We start from the raw sequence: 6435 nt of genomic DNA, 5'->3' as shown, positions 1-6435 counted from the left end.
GTGCTCTTGCGCTCAGACTTCCCTCTCTCTCCTCGTTTTCTTTCCTTCACTCTTCGCTCAGTCTTGCCAGCAGTCGCCTGGTGGTGCAGGACACCTACTTATTGATTTATCTCATATCCTCACCTGTGTTGTCGGGTTGTAAAAGGCAGTTGAGCTGCAGATAATCTGGGATGGATGAGAATGAGGTCATTCAGCAAATTATTTGCTCTGAAAGACATACTTGAAGGGTTTGGGGCTCAGCTTTACCTGGAAAAGGACCTGGCAGGACTTTGTGTGCAATGTTATAGCATACACCTATTAGACTGTGATTCATTCAGTATTTGAAGACCAAAGGGCCAAAAAGGGGCATGAGACATCCATATTAAAAGAGCAGTTTAATCCTCTCCAAATATTTTAATTTAAGATGTAAATAAGTTTCGGACACATTTAGCCCTTAATGCAACCAGTATGCCTAAGCAAGTACAGTTGGCGTGGCTGTGTTTGGGGAACATGTTTGGACGACAAACGCAAATCTACACCCATCTAAAAAACACATGCAATGTCGAATCCCTCAACCAAAACCAGCAACCAGAAATGTAGGAAGTTTGAGCACATGTGCAAGTGATATTAGTGATGAAAGAAATGGAAAGCCTACAGGATGTCAATTTTTCCATAATATTTTTCCCACTTTAGAATCGCAGGATTCTACGGAACCGGTTCTCCACACGTCCTGTAAAGAAAGAGAGAACTGAATGTTATTGTAGTCAGTGATGGTACAACGTAATCAGTCCAATACAATGCAAATTAGCATCAGATCTTTTATTTAGCAGAACGCCGCACACAGCTTCACCCCCAGAAACTCTCACGGTCACGGGGCCACACAGCCTCTCGGCCCCGCAGATGGAAGCTCTCGGCCCACCTGAGAGGGACATCGCATCTGGTTTGAATTATTGCCGTGGATCACGGGTCCCAATGTGGCTCACATTAGGAAAAGCCACGGCGCTGCCCGGTCGGAAATTGATTCCTATTCTGCGCAGGATGATCTAATTACCCGACAATTCTTCAGTTACGAAGGCTCGACCAATAACATCCCACAAACTCCCCCACAACCACAGACGCCTCCCTCGTGTTGCTCAAGACGCCCCTCGACTCGCCATTACACACACACACAAAACACACACACTCCCAACAACTTATCTGTGCAAATTTGTGTTCCTGCAATAAAATTTGGCGCGACCAAAGACGTTACGTTTTTGTGTGCACTAATATGAAATGCATGAGAAATTTGGACGGAGTGCAAAAAATGTAGGATAGAACAAATTATAATATTAACAAATAATAGGACAAAGACAGAAGATATAAACAATGGGTCTCACTTACTAATAATTGCGTGGATTGTTTCGTATATGTGTGCACGGGATTTTTGGCGATTCGTTTCGTACGCACAATACACACGCTTACTGCCACTAAAGTACAGTAACAATCAACTAAAATAAATATTTGAATGCTGTAAATGTATACTTTAAACAAAGCGTGCAATATTGCAGAGGAACCTCTAAACGAAGCCAACAAGCGCAGTGACCCGAGCGCAGCGCGGTTTCAACGTCAAGAGCGTTTCCAATCTTAATGAAATCTGATGCAATTTGCGTAATTTGCCTGTTCATCTGGAGTGTGTGTGACGTTGGGAATTCTGTGTGTGCCCTTCAGATTTCCGAAATGATCCCTAATGCCGTTTTATCAGGTAGGCCTAATGAAAGGATCAGTGCTGTATCCTGACCCTGGGGACAGTTGAAAGAGCCCCTTCCCTCAGATAGCAGGGCTGTAATGGCTGAAGCTGATGTTATCTCGAGGAACCCACAGGAAGGAACAAAGACACACACTCACTCGCTGTTCTCATTCTGTGTTTGATAGGCCTCCTTTCCATACGTGGCGTCTCTGCCAGATACTACCTAAAATGGGTAAACCTCTCGCCTGCTTGTAAAAAGTAGTACATAGCATGGCTTTATATGGGCTTCAGGTGTCTTTAGGACTCTTGGATCGCTCTTAAGGTCTTTGTATACTACATTCTGTTCAATCAGTGGAGGCCAAAACAAAGCTTTGGTTCTTTCCAGAAAAGTTTAAACTTCTATCGATCTGTGGCGATTACAGAATAGAGGCTCCGCCTTCGTTTCAAGGCCACAACACAGTTTGTTTTCAAAAAGGTTTTCTCTCTGACTTGAGGCATGGCTCCATCGATATCGTTCTGTCTGTTAAGTCTAAAACAAGGTTTGTTTCGGGAGTTTTCCAAAAAGAACTTTGCTTTCCAGTTCATAAACACCTTTAAACTGCTATTGGTCCACGGCCTACCATTCCCTAACAGGTAGGCGTGGCCTTGAGGCTCCGCCTTCTCCTTGATTCACTGATTCTGTTCAGTCCATCAAGGCCTAAACAAAGTCTGGAACAGTCAGCCAAGACGACCAAACTTTCCAGAAAAGTTTGCTCTACGCCTCATAAACACATTCAAACAACTATTGGCCCGTGGTGATGATGTAACACGTAGATGTGGCTCTGGGGCTCCAAAAACAACGTTTATTTTGGGAGTTTGAAACACGTAAAGATCTTTAAACCGCTATTGGTCAAGGGTAATGATGTAACTGGTAGGAGTGGCATTGGAGCTCCGCCTTCTAACGCAAAATCATGAACGCACTTGGAGCTGCTTTATAAAAGAAATCGAAGTTGTAAGAAGCGACACGCTACAAATTCCTTTTGACCCCTCAGCAAAGAACCAAAAAAATCTTTGCAGCAAGTACATTCAGGAGCTAAACACCGGATGCAAACATGCGAGCGCAGATGCTTTAGGGCTATTCAAGCTAGATGACTAATTGGACTTGTAATGCACCGGCCAAACAGCAGATAAGCGTCTCCCGAGAGCACCTTTCCTCCCGGGAGAACTCCCTGACCCAGTCGCGGTGGGTCCTCGCATGCGCTGCGAATGCTGATAAGTTTCCCATTCATCTCGTCCGCCCCCCTGCTGGCCCACACCTCTCTTTCACTTCATATTTTCGTGCGGTTCCATTGACTTTCTCCTCCTTTCAGACCGTCTTTAATCCTGGGCTCAGTGTCCAGCTAGGCCCTCCACAGAGCTGTCTTTATTCGGAGCTTATTGCGCGTCCGCTGGCTGGTTTATCTCCGGCCCGCAGAGAGTCTTTTCAGGCCTGCTCTTAATGACCTGGGGAAGCTCACATGCTCGGCTTCCCAGGACTGCAATAACCCGATGATGTCAAGGAGGAAAAAGACAGGGAGAAGGGAATTAAAAAGATAGGGCTTGACAATCTTGCTACGGGAGGGAGTGTGCGCGCTTAAAGGAATAGCTCACCCGAAAACTTGCTCAAAGTGACTATGAATGTCAAACTCCTGTTGAACTGCTGCAGTGAAGAGAAGAGCCTAAACTGGAAGAAACCAACTCAACGGCGGAGCTGCTATCTATGCATCTGTGTTTATCTTCCCCCAAAAAATATAACTCATGCAATCCAGAGTTTATGTATTTTATAAACTCAGAATTGCAGTGTTGCCAGGTTTTGGGCTACTTTAACCCTCTTTCTGCTGGATGCGTTTCATGTCCGCGGGTTGAAGAAACCCCAATAACATGATATTTATCCCCCAAAATACGAGTTTTATGCACAAATGCACAAACCAGGAATCCCCTTAAAAAGCGAGTTTTGCTGTGCAAACCTGGCAACCCGGCAGAATCGCTAAATTAAACATTACAAGTGTTTTTAAGTTCCGTGGCAGAAGTGAGCTCGCATATTAAAAGCAACTTGTCTTCGCTGTTTCGCTTCACCGTTTCATGCGTTTCCGGAATCGAACCTGAGTTAGTGGGAAAAGAGAGCCGCTGCTCACCTTCGGACGCCAGAGCGAGTGCGGGGAGGTGCAGACGGGCCCCGGCAGCATTCCAAAGGGCCCCGGGGGTCGGTGGCGTCAGGTTTGGGACGGCCGGCAGTCAGCTGAACGGTTGCATAACACGCTATTACAGCGACGTGGTAGTTCTGTGCTACCGCAGGGTTCCTCGAAGCTCCACGTGGGAACAAGCGGGCTGCTGCTATATTTGTCCTCGCCGGGGACCGCATCGAGCCGAGCGGCGTGAGGGGCCAACAATGAGGCCTTTCACGCAGCGTGTGTGCCGTACGTGTTACGTGATCTGCTAGAGAGGGCTGCTAAAAATCTAAATGATATAAATATCTGGCTTTGGGTTCATCAGCGGCCTGATCCAGCGAGGCGTGGCCTTGAAGGGAGCTCCATCTTTTTGGAGAAAAAAAGAAACACAGAAGTATTTTACGGCTGGTTTAGCGTGTCGCGGTTTTTCTACGCTGCAAGAAAACAAAGAACATAGTACGTTTTATGTTGAATCAAATTAAATATTTCTTTGTTAATCTACAATGTCCACGAAAATAGTTACATAATCTTTTGTGGATATTTAAAGTGAATTTTGTTTTGCGACAAATGCGTTTATTTACATCATGTAATTAATTAAATGAAAAAAGTTCATCTTTAAGAATGATAGCATGTAATATGATTGTCGTGTGTATATAAAACGACAACAAGACATTAGTAGCAGTTTAGCAAAAGCTTCAGGTGAGTTATGAGGTTTTTTTCAACACTTGGTGATTAAATAAAAAGCAAATAATGCAACACAACTAAACTAGAATGCATCTAGTGTTATTAAAGATTTCCTAGTAATGCGTTTAGAATCAAAAATGTTTTGTGAAATTATATTTTTTATCTAAAACAACAAAATGTAAATGTCTGAATTTTATATTTTCAGAAACGTCTGCTTTTTAACTTTCTTCTATGCGTCTTTTAAAAATAAGACTAATCTCAACTTGCGCTCAGAAACATTCAAGATTTACAACGATTTAAGTTTAAGGTTTCAGGTCTACGCTCAAAAAGTGAGAACGGTTTAATTAAAGACTGATAGCGTCCTGTGTGATAGATATGAGTTTGTGTGCGTGAAATGAGAAGACTCTGTTCAGTTACTGAACAAACATAACATTTTGGACTGAGTCTTAGCTCGACTTCAGACGCCTGCAGCTGCAAAACAAAGCCTCACAAAGAGAAGAGAAGCCTGGGAGCGATGTCCCTAAATACTGAGACAAAAGCCTGCGCTATCTGAAAGATCTCACAGAGTTAGGCCTGAGACTCGAAGCACAGTTTAATGACCTTTCTGTCAGGAACAAGAAAGAAACAAGCAGAATCAGAGAAATCTGATTAATCAGGAAAGTTATACAGAGCTCATTAGAGAACTAATATGTCAAGAAATATATAAGTTTTATATATATATATATATATACACACACACACACACACACACACACACCAAAAAACACAAACAAATATATATATATATATATATATATATATATATATATATATATATATATATATATATATATATATATATATATAAAAAACATATATATATATATATATACATTGTTTTGGTTTATGTTTTATATATATATATATATATATATATATATATATATATATATATATATATATTGTTTTTAATTTATATTAATTTTTATATATATATATATATATATATATATATATATATATATATTTTTTTTTTTTTTTTTTTATTTATGTAATATATGTGTGTATATTAATTTTTATATATACTCAAGCTATGATGTGCCAAATAATTATATAAAATTTAAATATATAGAAGTAAATCTGAACATATATATAGTTATAAGTCTGAATATATGAATGTAAACTGTGAATATATAATAAAAGTTTTTTTCAGAAATACAGCTATATATTCACAATTTGCATTTATATATGCAGAATTACAGCTATATATTCAGACTTACATTTATATATTCAGACTTTTTGCTATATGATCTGATTAAATTCTATATGTTACAAAAATTACAACTATGCATTCAGGTTTACATTTATATATTCAGAAATACAGTTATATATTCACAATTCACACACACACACACACACACACACACACACACACACACACATATATAAATATGTTAATTCATTATGTATGTCTCATTTTATTGTTTTGTTTTTGTTTCAACGGCTACATTTTAGTTAACAATAAAAACAGCATCTGATTTCTGAATTCAAAACCAAAACAGGCCAATGTGATTTTATTATTAGATCTATAATATTTCTAATTAGGATTTATTTGTAGATTTTCAGTGCATTTAATTTCAGTTCGTGTCATTTTATTACCTTACTTGTATTTTTGTATATATTATAACTTTATTTAGACTTGATTTTTTTATTTTAGCTATAAACAATAACAAATTGTGTCAAATTTCTGAATCCGGTGAAATTTTACTATTATAGTACTTCTAAATAGAATTCATTCGTATATTTTCAGTTCATTTTAATATTGTAATTTTGTTATGTACTTTTGTTTGTTATTCCTACAAATTTATTTTTACTTTATTA

At 39.3% G+C, this 6435-nt stretch overlaps 1 long non-coding RNA gene across 1 annotated transcript in view; it reads right to left on the bottom strand.

The window, feature by feature from the left end:
- Nucleotides 1-475: 475 nt before the first annotated feature.
- The window catches only part of LOC122331096, a 9735-nt gene continuing 3775 nt past the window's right edge, over nt 476-6435 (bottom strand). Inside the window, exons 2-3 of the long non-coding RNA XR_006248125.1 lie at nt 3859-4257; nt 476-709 (exon numbers count right to left, since the gene is read on the bottom strand). This is a non-coding gene — a long non-coding RNA (uncharacterized LOC122331096). The remainder of the gene's footprint in view (nt 710-3858; nt 4258-6435) is intronic.

Source organism: Puntigrus tetrazona, chromosome 25 (genome assembly GCF_018831695.1).
Source record: "Puntigrus tetrazona isolate hp1 chromosome 25, ASM1883169v1, whole genome shotgun sequence".
NCBI classification, from domain to species: domain Eukaryota; kingdom Metazoa; phylum Chordata; class Actinopteri; order Cypriniformes; family Cyprinidae; genus Puntigrus; species Puntigrus tetrazona.
This window is presented reverse-complemented; position numbering and strand designations above follow the sequence as displayed.